At 47.5% G+C, this 13,030-nt stretch overlaps 1 protein-coding gene and 1 non-coding gene across 2 annotated transcripts in view; one reads left to right on the forward strand and one right to left on the reverse strand.

Annotated features, from left to right (window-relative positions):
- The window catches only part of LOC110563210 (protein FAM163A), a 75,471-nt gene that overhangs the window by 13,141 nt on the left and 49,300 nt on the right, over positions 1-13,030 (reverse strand). The gene's annotated exons all lie outside the window — the stretch shown is intronic.
- Positions 7,090-7,197, forward strand: LOC132646648 (U6 spliceosomal RNA). The gene has a single exon (XR_009584897.1). It is a non-coding gene; the product is annotated as a U6 spliceosomal RNA (small nuclear RNA).

Consider the following 13,030-nt stretch of genomic DNA (forward strand, 5'->3'; position numbering starts at 1 on the left):
AGCAGATTGATAGTAACAATCAACCGAGCCACAGGTTAAGAAACAGAGACCCTAAATTTCCTCCAGCCACAGGCACAGCGGTCAGGCACAGACACAGGCACAGGGGTCGGCGACAGGCACAGCGGTCAGGCACAGGAGCCTGTGTTGTTCCAGGTTTACATCGTATCATCTGGCCCTTCTGTGAAGTGATGCAGGAATGAGGCTCTTCGGGAGGTTTCATTGTGGAGGCAGCAGTGTGACATAGACGTGTGTAAGGGCGGGTGCCCTCGCAGAGTTGGTGACATCAGCTGGTACCCATGTCCAGACTGGTTCTGTGTCTTTGGGGCCAAGCAGCCCCACAGGAATTCAGAAGCCCAACGGCACATCAGCCTGGGCTATGGAGCATAGGGTCAACGTGAAGTCAGGCTAGGAGGTCTTAGAAGATGACGTTCTTCTAGTGGAGATGGAGAAGGGTGCTGAGAGCCACTCTCCATTAGACCACGGGGGTCTCTGCACTCTTGAAGGGGTCCCTTGCCATCAGTGGCCCCAAACTCCTGTTAGCAGGGTCAACCCCCTCCCTGAGTGACTAAAGATGAGAATTGCAGGCCGCATCTGGCACCAAGACGTGTAATTAATGGCTGCTGCCCCTGCCCCACCCGCTCAGGAACACAAGTTAATTGAGTGGGGCCCAAGCACCAGCTGATGTCAATTTCTTTCGATGCAATTAGGCCTTCCCTAGTCATCTATTAACTGGTGAAACTGACACAGCAGGTTGTAACCTGTCTGGGAGCAGAAGCCTCAGGCGAGGCTGGCTCCGGGAGGGGTCGGGGAGAGGAGGGCAAAGCACAAGGACCTGTTGCTGTGACTGCGCTGATGCCCATTGCCAAGCCCTTCTCTTGGATGAGGGTCTGAAGAGTCCCTTCTGCCCCCAGGTAAGTAACTACAGGCTCCCAGACATGTGTGCTGTTTGAGAATCGAGGCCTGCAAATCATCCGGAAGAGACAAAGGTGTATACATAATAAAGAGCCTCCATCATAACGCACCCTAAGACGGTGCAGGTCCTGTGGATGAGAGATTCGGGCACAACCCACAATAAGGGCAACCTCAACCCGACAAGAAAAAGAGCAGGGGGCGGGATCCATGGTGATTCTAAACACAGTCAGACTGACAGGGAAGATCACCTGTGATACCTCCACCCCCTGTCACCCATAGTTATCAGCCATAATATCCTATTTCCGGGCCCTAAAGCCTCATTTTCATCTCATAATGCAAATACATTTCATCCACCTTTAAAAGGGGTCAAAGGCTTTTAACAGTTCTGACACCGTTTGAAAAGCTCAAAGTCACTGCTGAGACTCACAGCTCTCTATCATGCTTTCGTTTCTCTGTGTGTGCACACGGAAGTGTGTGTAGGCCAGAGGCTGACATCAGAAGTCTTCCTCAATTTCTCTCCACCTTAGTTTTTTGAGATAGGATCTCTCTCTCTCTCTCTCTCTCTGTCTCTCTCTTTAAGGTGCAGGGTTTTATTGTTTGTTTTAAGATTTATTTATTTATTATTTATACAGTATTCTGTCTGCATGTACACCTGCACGCCAGAAGAGGGCACCAGATCCCATTGTAGATGGTTGTGAACCTCCATGTGGTTGCTGGGACCTCTGGAAGAGCAGCCGGTGTCTTAACCTCTGAGCCATTTCTCCAGCCCGAGGTAGGGTCTCTATCTTGAGCCCAGAGTTTGCTGTTTTGGCTAGCAAAGCTAGCCACCTTGCTCCAGAGGTCCCCTCCTCCACTTCCTCAGTGTGGGGATTACAGATAGGCCTGCCCACCGTTTACGCTGGTGCTGGAGATTCAGACTGAGGTCCTCATGCCCTCATGATAAGCACATTGCCATCTGAGCCACCTCTCCCATCGCACGGCAATCTCGCAAGTGTGAGCCCCCCGAAATAAAAAACATGTTCTATGCTTCCACGGATACAACAGCACAGAGTAAACATTCCCATTCCGATCTTTTTTTCTTCTTTCTTCTTTCTTCTCATCATGGAAGCTGTGGTGTCCCACAGTATACCCCTCCGTCCACACATCTTCACTTGCAAATGTTCGTTCGCAATGTGTGACATCATCAGCACGGAATTCTCACTGGGGCTCCTCCCAGTTACCCTGTTGTTGCCCTGTGCCATGCCGATCCTGGATCTGGGCCTGGGCGGTACTGAGCTGGTCAGCTCGCTGGCGCTTCATTATCGGCACCACCAGGGGGAGCCCTCCAGCCCCGGTTCCACTCAAGGCCGCCATCAGCAGGAGGCAGGGCCAGCGCTCCTGCTCTGATGTCACAGCTCCATTGTGCTGCCCAGGTGAAGGGCAGGGCCAGCTTTCTCATCCCCCTGCCCCTTCTCCTTAGAAAAGGGGAGCCTGGCTGGGCCTCCTGGCAGCTATGTTTACAGACAGGAGCCTAGCATAGCTGTCCTCTGAGAGGCCCCACCCAGCAGCTGATTGAAGCAGATGCTGAAACTCACAGCCAAGCATTGGGGGGAGTCCAGTGGAAGGGGTGGAGGGGGGGAAGGTGAGGAGATAGAAGGACCCGGAGAGGACAAGAACACCACAAGAAGACCAATAGAGTCACCTAACGTACGCCCATGGGGGCTTACTGAGACAGGAGCACCAACCAAAGAACATGCATGGACTGGACCTAGGCCCCCTATACATTTGTAACCAATGGGCATTTTGATCTTCATGTGGGTGTCCTAGTAAGCTGAGCGGGTGCTGTCTATGACATGGACTCTGTTGCCTGCTTTCGATCACTTCCCCCTAACAGGGCTGCCTTGCCTGGCCTCAGTGAATGAGGGTGAGCTCAGGCCCTGATGTGACTTGGTGTGCTGGGGTGAGATGGGGGTGGTGGTGCCCCTTTTCAGTGGGGCTTTTAATACTGAATTATATTTACATTTTTGTATATGTATATGTGTGGTCTATGCATTTTCATGTTGTGTGGGGGTGTGAGTATGTGCAGGAGTGTGTGTGTGTGTATATGTGTGAGTGTGTGTGTGTGTGTGTGTGTGTGTGTGTGTGTAAACTTATGTGTGTATAAGCCTGAGGTTATAAGCCTGGGAGTCTTCTTCCATTGCTCCGCATCTTATATATTGAGGCAAAGCTTCTCACAAAACTGAGAGCTCTCCATTTCAGCTGTCCTGACAAGTCAGCTTGCTCCAGGGGGTCCTTGCATCTGCCTCATGTGGGCTGGAGGTGGGCCACCATCCCCTCCCAGCTGGTCCTCACACTTGCAGAGCAAGTATGTTACCTGCCCAGCTATCTCCCAGCCCTGGCAATAATCTGCTTAGTGGTAGTAGTTGCTTTTATACCTGCCTTGTCTGCGACTTTAAAGTTGTCCACGCTCCCTCCCTTGCCAAACACCACACTTCGCATATCTTTTCGCTCTGCTGTTGCTCTTTGTCACTGTAGACTCTGGATGAGAACGGTAAACAGCAACTATTCTACAGTATGAACACTATCCTGCCTGGAAATTAGTCTATTACTTTCGAATCCAACCTCACTCAAGTTCTCAGGAGGTGGCCCATGGAGGCCAGAAGAGGGTGCGGGATCTCTTTCAACTGAAGTGACAGACATTTGTGAGCCATCATGTAGGTCTTAGGAGTTGAAACCAGGTCCTCTGGAAGAGCAGTCAATGCCTGTATCCAGGGTCTTTTCTCCAGTCCTCAAGTAGTTTTAAAATCTCTTTCATCAATGAGACCAAGAAACTCCTCTGCAAAAAAAGGGAACCACCATTTCCCCAGTAACAGTGGTGCTATCTGCACTTAGTGTGGGTCTTTCTTCCTCTCTGGAAACCCCTTCGCCAACATATCCAAAATTATGCCTTATTAATGAGTTGGTGCTAATTCCTCCAATCAGTTTGACAGTCCAGATGAACTACCACAGGACTCAAACACCTCACTGTTAGTTGTGGGCAGATCACTGAGACAGGAAGTCGGCAAAGGAACTGCATAGGTGAATAGTATCTGATGTCAAATGTACCTAACAGCTGTCCACAGGACATTCCAACCACTACCAAACATGCACCCTGTCATCAGAACAGGAAACCTCCCCCATGACAGATGATAGCACAGGCCACAAAAAAATCTCACCAAATTTAAAAGTTACAATTCTGTTATAAACCTTTTCAGCCAAGTGTGGTGGCACATACCTTTAATCCCAGCACTTGGGAGGCAGAGGCAGGTGGATCTCTGTGAGTTCAAGGCCAGCCTGGTCTACAAAGCTGTCCAGGGCAGCCAGGGCTCTATTACACAGAGAAAACCTGTCTTGAAAAAGCAACCAAACAACCAACCAGCCAACCTTCCCCCCACCAACAAAACAAAACAAAACAACAACAACAACAAAAACCCCACAAACAAACAAACCCCAAACTCTTTTCAGGTCACCATATAATAAAACTTGAAACCATTGGCAATGACACCAAAACATGGAAAAGAGTTTATTTTGAAAAACTAAGTGATAAAGAAAAAAAAAATTAAAATTATCTGAGACAAGTGAAAATGGCAACATTATAGTGAACTCTATTGACTATAGCATAGATTATGAGGGATGTGATGACCCAAAGAGCAACAACCAGAATGGAACTCCATGACATGAAGTCCTCAGGACACGTAGTCTTTGGGGCTCTGCTTCTCTGGGGTATATCTGTCGTGGTTGTGTTAACTGGTGGGCCACATTCTACGAGTGTGTCCTAAAGCTGTTCACTGTTTTTCTTGAATGGCCCGGAACAAGCCAGAAAAAAATAGGAATAAACTATAAACATCTAAATGATAGGAGAGTCATTTGTTTGTTCATAGCACAGGCACTCAGCGACATGTATGACTTCAGAACTCTATCATAAGGTGGAGAAGGTGTCCACACAGACAGATCTGGACACACACCTATATAAAGTACAATGGTCACCAGGTGAAAAGGGGGAATGTTAAGGGTGAGGTAAAGAACTTGGCGATGGACTCTGCCATGCTTGGCTGAGCGGGGCGTGATGTGAGACTCTCAGCTGGCTTGTCTTTCTCTGTTTCCATTGTTTTATAAATGCCCCCTCTCCAGTTCACGCCTAGTTTTTCAGTCGTTCTAGCATCGTGGCCTCCTTCAACCAACCGTCATACCACCTTAATGTGCATTTATTGTTGCTGGCTGGTGGCACAGTTCACATTCCTCTGGGTGTGGAAGGAGCCAGCTTTGGAGTTGGGAAGCCCAGGCTAGACTCCTGGTTCCATGAGGCTTTGGGTGAAGTCACTTTGCACGGGGATTACAGGGCTGCCACACCCACCTGGCATTTACAAGGGTCCTTCAGATCCGAACTCTGGGCCTCATGCTTGCCTGGCAAGTGCATCTCCCAGCCCCATTTCCTCATTTTTATTCACTCCAGAACTACAGCCTGTGGGAAGGCGTCACCCACATTCAGTGTGGGTCTTCTCTGCTCTGTTAAACCTTGCTGGAAACAGCCTCGGAGACTCACCCAGAGGTGGTTTCCATGATGAGTCTAAATTCCATCAAGTTGACACTGAAGATAACCCACCAGAGAAGAACTGTGCTGGGGCCTAGGGAGATGGCTCCGTGGTGAGGACCACTGGTTGTTTTTTCAGGGACCCGGGTTCAACTCCCAGCACCTACATGGCCACTCACAACTGTTTGCTGCCCCCACATGGGGGACCCGACACCCTCACACAGACCCTTACACACACATGTAAGTAAAACACCAGTGTGTATAAAATAAAAATAAATTAATAGTTAAGAGATTATCCTGGGACAACTGGCACAAGCCAGCCATCCTTAAGCAAGGGCTTTTTCGGAGAACACAGTATACAAACTGCTTGCTGTCCAAGCCTTCCTTGATGTTGGAAACGAGGTGTCATTTCCACTTTAATTCCCTAAACGTACTGCAAAGACACAGCTCTGAACTGAGCGCTGAGCGGAGGATTCCTAAGAGAGTAAGGGCAAGAGCAGCTGGCCTTCCTGCCAGGTCCTGTCAGGGGATGCTGGCTGAGATCACTGCAAACGAAGTTTCAAGGAATGCATGCTGAGGGCCCGTTTAGCCGTCATTCAAGACCTTGGCTTTTTTCCACTCATAGAGGGGCCTTAAATAATGCTCTATAATTAATCACATAAATTATGCCTGATGCTCACCTGTGGGGAGGAATGCCTCTGTTAAATTAGGAGTCATCAGGGCCACAATGGCCACCAGGTGTGTGGCAGTCTGCAGACTACAGGAGTCTGCAGTCTCTAGTCTGACTGAATGTCCAGGACATCATTAACCCAGTAGCAGGAGCTCCGTGCCTGTGGCTCAGTTCAGGTTTCTTTCCAAGGAACTTACTTACAGCTCAGTTTGCTTTTCCTTTTAATTTACAAGCGTGGGAAAGCACCCAGTTCCATCAAAGGCAGTTCTGAGACCTTTGAACCATTTTGAGCTATGAAATTCGAGCTAGACCCAGACGTGCCTCGCCAAGACCCCTCGAGACTTGGCGAGACACTGTCGAGACCTAGAGTTGCACAGTTCCCTAATTAGCATTAAGCCAGCAGGTCACAGACTGCATGGGCACACACACATTCCGTATCTTGTTTCTAGGCCCCATGCTCTTGCCCCACACTTTGTGTCCATGAGAAAAGCACATACATCATTATGCACATGGCTACTAATACACCGTCTGACTTGTAGAACAACTCAGAGATGATTGGAATTTCAGAAAGCACTCCCTGCTTTATTCCATCTTGTAAGGACCATTTTATTACGTCTTGTAGGGCCTAGGGATAGAATTCAGGTTGTCAGTTTGGTAAGCCATCTCAGTACTCTAAAGATGTTGTCTAGGCTGGCCTCAAGCTGGTGACTTCCCCTCCTCCACTTCTTCAGTATATCCTGTTAGCATGCATCACCACAAAGACCTTATTTCAGAACAATGTGTTGACTATGCTATGGTTGAACAACTGCCTAAGAGAAGCTGTTGGATGAAGGATGGGGACAGACTATTAAACCTTGTTAAATATTGGCTTAGTCCCTGATCTATTGCCGGGAGATGCTGCTGGACATTTGATCCCATTGCAAATCCTGAGATTGTAAACTGTAAAGACCTGCTTCTAGTGCTCCCTTCAGCAGCACATATACTAAAATTGGAAGGATTCAGAGAAGATTAGCATGGCCCCCTGCGCAAGGATGACACACAAATTCGTGGGGCGTTCCATATTTTTCGTGTTGTATTGTTAGCATTTAGGGCTTGGGTTTGTTTTTTCTGTTGTTGCAAAATAATAGGCCAAATTTGGTTTGTGACTTAAAAACAACAACAACAACAACAACAAAAAAAAAAAACCACAAACCTGTTTCTAATTGTGGTATGGCTAGAGCTTTTCATTTAATGTAAACAAGTACTTGTGGTGTGGCTCAGCCCTAGCACACACCTCTAATCTAAGAATTTTCTGTACATAGGATTAAATAAAGTTAATCCTAGGTCAAAAGTCAGAGCAGGAAACCAAGTGACAGAGATCAAACAGAAAGGAGGGACTTTGAGTGAAGGATATTCAAGACAGTGTGGAGAAGGAGAAAGGGCTTTTTTTTTTTCTTTCTGGAAATTGGCTGAGCAGGAAGATCAGCTGGGTGCCTTTTCTGCCTCTCTGAGATAGTAGGTTTTCACCTCAATATCTGGCTCCTGAGTCTTTATTGGAAAAATCAAACAATTGGGATTTTCTTCATTATAACAACAATGAAGAGGCATCAATGTCAGGGCAACTTGTCGAAAAAAAGCATTTACTTTTGGGTTCTGCTTGGGCTTAGTCCATTATTGTCATGGTGGGGAGTGTGGTGGGAGGCAGGCAGGCAGGTGTGGTGCTGGAGAAGCGGCTGGAAGCTGTATATCCTCATGCACAGCCAGACACACACACACACACACACACACACACACACACACACACACACACACACAGACTGGGCCTAGCATGAGCTTTGGAAACCTCAAAGCCAGCTCCAAGTAACTCACTCCTCCAAGGAGGCCACCTCTCCTAACCCTTCTAATCCTCTTCTGACCTCCACAGGCACCAGGCATGCACACAGCGCACAGATATACATGCAGGCAAGACACACACACTCAGAAAATAATAAAATTATAAACCCAGAAGAATGGTATCTATCGTAGTATGATGTATCACCAATGACAACCTCATTTCCATGTTACAGAAAGGGACCCTGAAGTTCAGAAAGATTAAGAAACCAGCCCAAGGTCATATATCTGTTGCGTGATCCAATCAGCATTTGGACTGTTCTATTTCTGTGAAGAGAGACCATGACCCCGGCAACTCTTAGAAAAGAGAGAATTTAGTGGGGGGTTTGCTTATAGCTCCGGAGGGTCAATCCGTGATGATGGCAGAGGCATTCCTGGCTCTGGAACGGTAGCTGAGAGCTACATCTGATCTGTAGGCAAAGCCCCCCACCCCCCACCCCCAGTGACACACTTCCTCCAAAAGGCCACACCTCCTAAACCTTCTAATTCTTCTCAAACAGTGCCACTCCCTGATGACTAAGTATTCAAATATAAGGGTCTGTGGGGCCATTCTTATTCAGACACATCATCACTACCAAATGCTGTTTCCCAACAGAAAGACAGGCTTTGACTGCAGATAAAGTAGCACTGCTTAGCAGCGAGGAAGCCAGACACAGGGAATGACTGAGTGGTTGTGGGACCATCTGAGGACTGTCAAGCATTTGGTGAGGACCTTATTTTATCTGAGTGGTTGGGGGAAATGACTTTGACAGTTTCTCCCACTTAAAGTCTTGCTCCTATAACTTGTTGCTCAGGTAGGAGGGTCACAAGTTTCAAAATACCCTGGACCACATAGTAAGTTCAAGGCCAGCCTAAACAACGCAGGGACACAGGCTTGAGGGCGTCCGGGAATTCACTTCTGTGGGGCAGTGCTTGCCAGCCTGTTCAGGTCCCTGGGCTTGAATTCTCAGACACCCTCCCTACCCTCCCCACACTCACCTCCACCCTACACCCCCTGCCTTACACACTGCAAGCTAGGAACTGTTACATTTAAAAAAAAAGCTATCATACTATCTTGGTAACTATAATACTTAGAACAGCAAGTTCAATTTTAGCATTCTAAGACCCCTCCCCAGGACTCCGTGCTGAAATGTGACAGCACTGGGGACAGCTCACCTAGTTGTCACCTTGCAATGGTTCCCCGTTCTCTCATTCAGGAATGGGTCATGCGGCCAGGAGGGCCCTCACGTGTGTGAAGCGTGAACATTCCAACCTGGGTTCCACTCACTGAAGCGTTGCCTCTCTGAGCTCCTGTAACCTAAGGAGTGAGCAGCTGTATGGCATGCATGGGTCACAGAAACACTCCTCAGCTACAAGGCCGGGGCAAGGGAGACATAGAGGCGGCTTCTGGACCCCACAGATGTGTCCTCCGTATGGGAGGACCTTCTTTGCTTGGGTCTGAGCACAGTGCTACTTCTAACACTGTCCTAGGTCCCTTGGGCCTCTCCTTTCTTTGGCCTGTCTCTGTCTTGTGAAGATAACGTGCCACCTGAGTTTAAGATCCAGATCCTCTGTCTGGGTCTTGACACCCAGGCTGATTGAGTACTAGCTGAGCTTTGAGGGGCTTTGCTGGGATTTTGAGTGCAATGATGTGACCAGGAACACGGCTAGGGAGACCTTATGACTGGCGGGCTTCTAATTCAGGAAGAATTCTCACTGGCTGGCTGTTCACAGATCATTCTTTTTAAAAATGCTCTGGGATTTAGAGGAATTTCCTTTCTTCATCCTGCAACCCTCTCCCACCTATCTCTTCTCTTTCCCCATTCTCTGATACTCTGCGGGTCACCGTTTGTGGGCCTGCTGTGCCTGAACAGGAGTTGCCTACAGTGAACTTTTCCTAGAGAAAGACGTCTCAACCTGAGTGGTTGCCATCTCCCCAGACCCATGGAACAGGGTGATTTGGTCTTTTAAGGGGAGGTATCAGTTACAGAGTGCATCTGCCTGGCCCACTCAGCCGAGTCTCCCTTTATCCAGCTTGTTTCTGCGGCTGGGCTGGAGGGGTTTACTTACTACAGGGTTGACAGCATGGATTCTGGGGATCATCAACCAGACTTGGGTTAAAGTATTGGCCCCATCTCTTACTGGCCATGCATTCTGGCTAAACCATTCAGCCATTTTGGGCCTCAGTTTCCCCCTTTTAGTTCTCCAAAATGGGGATAAGGTTAACCATGTCACAGATCACTAAGAGGGCTTTGTGAGAAAGTCCACAAAAAGCTCAGGTTTTCAGCAGGAAATACATAACAGCTGTGAAAGTAAAGTAAAGAAAAGAAAAGAAAAGAAAAGAAAAGAAGGAAGGAAGGAAGGAAGGAAGGAAGGAAGAAAGAAAGAAAGAAAGAAAGAGAAAGAAAGAGAAAGAAAGAAAGAAAGAAAGAAAGAAAGAAAGAAAGAAAGAAAGAAAGAAAGAAAGAAAGAAAGAAAGAGCATGCATGGTGGTACATGCCTGTGACCCCAGCACTTGAAAGGTGGAGGCAGGAGGACCAGGAGTTCAAGGTGATCATTAGATACACAGAGAGTTCAAGGCCGGCCTAAGCTACATGAAACCTTGTCTCAACAAACAACAAAGCTAGCTGCTACTGTTGGCGGTTCCCACTCCTGATAGAGTCTTTCTGCCTTCTGGTGGCAGCTGTCACATTTTGTTGACCTCTCTATAGCTGTATGACCTTTGTCTCTTGCTGTGACAGAACACTGAGCTGGGAATCATGGGATGAGGAAGTATCTGTGGAGGAACATTACTTGACTGTCGTGACTGTTGTGCTTTCCGTGGTTTGCTCTGCCTACTTAAAAAAAATTAGTTTATTTTTATTCATGTTCATGTGCATGTGCCTGGGTTAGTTCGTGCGTACTACATTTGCATAAGTGCCCTTGGAGGCCAGATGGTGTCAGATTCTCTGGAGCTAGAGTGGTGAGCCACCTGATGTGGGCGCTGGAAACCGAACCCAGGTCCTCGGGAAACAGCAAGCACTCCTAACCACTGAGCCATCTCTTCAGCCCTCGTTCTGTTTTCCTATCCCTCCCAGGAGCACCTGCTTGGTGGCACTGCTGGCCGCTGCTGGGCCCTGCCACGACAATCATCAACTGAGAAAATGTCCTACAGACCTGCGTACAGGCAATTTGACGAAGGCATTTTTCTCAACTGAGGTTCCCTCTCCCCAGATAACTCTAGCCTGTCCGTGTCAACCTGACAAACAGCCAACAAGCAGAGGCTTGTGGAAGAATTCCCTTGCAGAGGGGCCCACCAGGGGGCTGGACTCTCTGTGTTGGTGTGAGCCTGGAGGGTAGAGAGGCTGTCTGTGCTGAGAAGACTGTCCTAGGTCATTAAGAGCTGAGCCCTGGATATAGTGCCATCATGGACATAGAGGGCAGTTTTCCCTGCTGGACATCCTGCCTGGTGTGTGAAGCAGGCGTGAGAGCCAGGCCTAGCGCTGTAAAACAGAGCTAGAATGACTTGATGGAAGACTTTTTAGCCTCACCTTGTTATGACAGCTCTCCTCTCCATCCCCTAGCCCTCCATTTATGTCTTTCTGCACATTTCCAAATCAGATTCATACACCATTTTATTCCTGTAGGATCCCTGGGATGTTATGTCTGCCAATGCAGAGATGGAGAAACCGAGAACCAGAAATCTCCTCTGCTGGTTTGTTATGGTTAGTATTAATAACTTGGCAGAATCTAGAGTCATGGGCATAGCTGTGAGAGATTGTATAGATCAAAGTTGGTTTCTTGAGAATGTCTGTGAGGGACAATCTTGCTTAGGTTAATTAACAAGGGGAGAGCCATTTTAACTGTAAGCAGGACCATTCTCCAGGCTGGGATCTTAGACTGTATGAAATCAGAAAACTGAGCTGAGAATGAACATTTATTCCTGATTCTTTTTTTAAAAATTTACTTATGTATGTCTGCATGTACACCTGCATGCCAGAAGAGCCTGCATGCCAAAGACCTTAATATAAAACCAGACACTCTAAACCTCCTAGAAGAAAAAGTGGGAAAGAGCCTTGAACTCATTGGCAAAGGAGACAACTTCCTGAACAGAACACCAACAGCACAGGCTCTAAAGATCATCAGTCAATAAATGGGACCTCATGAAACTGAAATGCTCTGTAAAGCAAAGACACTGTCATCAGAACAAAACAACAGCCTACAGATTGGGAAAGGATATTCATCAAGCCTATATCTGACGGAGGGCTAATATCCTGAATATATAAAGAACTCAAGAAGTTAAACAGCAACAAATCAAGTAATCCAATTAAAAAATAGGGTACAGAGCTAAACAGAGAAATCTCAATAGAGGAATATTGAATGGCAGAGAAACACTTAAAGAAATGCCCAACATTCTTAGTCATCAGGGAAATGCAAATAAAAACCACCTTGAGATTTCACCATACACCCATCAGAATGGCCAAGATCAAAAACTCAAGTTGCCTTTGTCTCAAAGTATTTCATCACAGCAGCAGGAAAAGGAACCAAGGCATCATCCAAATCACACAGCAGGTAAGAGGCAGGACTAGGCTCTGCTCCCAAGTCCCTATTCCCTCATCTCCCACGTTATGTTGTGTTTATCTGGCCCTAGAGTCCCACAGTGATTCTTGCAGGCTTTGGTCTGTACAAGTAGATGGTAGGTCAGTGGAAAAACAGGCCTTCCCTGTGAAAGTAGGCTGTGGATGAGGCAAATGGACTCTAGAGAGTTGGCAAACAGGGCCTGAAAGTAGCAATCATTTCAATCAAAATTAATATAATTTGGGTTTACCGAATGAAGAAGCCAGGGGCTGGTGGGCCTGACGGAGGATTAAGTACTTTCAGAATAGTTCCTTTCAGATGGAGGGCTTTTGGTTTTTGCCAAAGTGCTGCCCGCACTGTGGCAGCCAGGAAGAGGGTACCAGACCTTCTAGTCACAGTCGTTGTGCGAGGATGAAACTGAGAATGTTCACCGGTGAACCTTGACATCCTTTGACATGCAATTCTAAATTATTGACGTTTGCAACAAGATTATT

Source organism: Meriones unguiculatus, chromosome 11, assembly GCF_030254825.1.
Source record: "Meriones unguiculatus strain TT.TT164.6M chromosome 11, Bangor_MerUng_6.1, whole genome shotgun sequence".
Lineage (NCBI taxonomy): Eukaryota > Metazoa > Chordata > Mammalia > Rodentia > Muridae > Meriones > Meriones unguiculatus.